Genomic DNA, 861 nt, shown 5'->3' with positions numbered 1-861 from the left:
GTCCATGAGTACACCTGCATTGTTTTGATGCCTCCATTTCTAGGTTGAGTTATCATGATACACCTGCATTGTTTTGATGCCTCCATTTCTAGGTTGAGTTATCATGATACACTGAATTGTTTTTGATGCCTCCATTTCTAGGTTGAGTTATCATGATACACCTGCATTGTTTTGATGCCTCCATTTCTAGGTTGAGTTATCATGTAAACCTGCATTGTTTTGATGCCTCCATTTCTAGGTTGAGTTATCATGATAAACCTGCATTGTTTTGATGCTCCATTTCTAGGTTGAGTTATCATGATAAACCTGAATTGTTTTGATGCTCCATTTCTAGGTTGAGTTATCATGATACACCTGCATTGTTTTGATGCCTCCATTTCTAGGTTGAGTTATCATGATACACCTGTATGGTTTTGATGCCTCCATTTCTAGGTTGAGTTATCATGATAACCCTGCATGTTTTGATGCCTCCATTTCTAGGTTGAGTTATCTGATACACCTGATTGTTTTGATGCCTCCATTTCTAGGTTGAGTTATCATGATACACCTGCATTGTTTTGATGCCTCCATTTCTAGGTTGAGTTATCATGATACACCTGATGGTTTTGATGCCTCCATTTCTAGGTTGAGTTATCATGATACACCTGATTGTTTTGATGCCTCCATTTCTAGTTTGAGTTATCATGATACACCTGTTTGTTTTGATGCCTCCATTTCTAGGTTGAGTTATCATGATACACTGATTGTTTTGATGCCTCCATTTCTAGGTTGAGTTATCATGATACACCTGTATGGTTTTGATGCCTCCATTTCTAGGTTGAGTTATCATGATACACCTGCATTGTTTTGATGCTCATTTCT

Source organism: Salvelinus sp. IW2-2015, unplaced genomic scaffold, assembly GCF_002910315.2.
Source record: "Salvelinus sp. IW2-2015 unplaced genomic scaffold, ASM291031v2 Un_scaffold3881, whole genome shotgun sequence".
Lineage (NCBI taxonomy): Eukaryota > Metazoa > Chordata > Actinopteri > Salmoniformes > Salmonidae > Salvelinus > Salvelinus sp. IW2-2015.
This window is presented reverse-complemented; position numbering follows the sequence as displayed.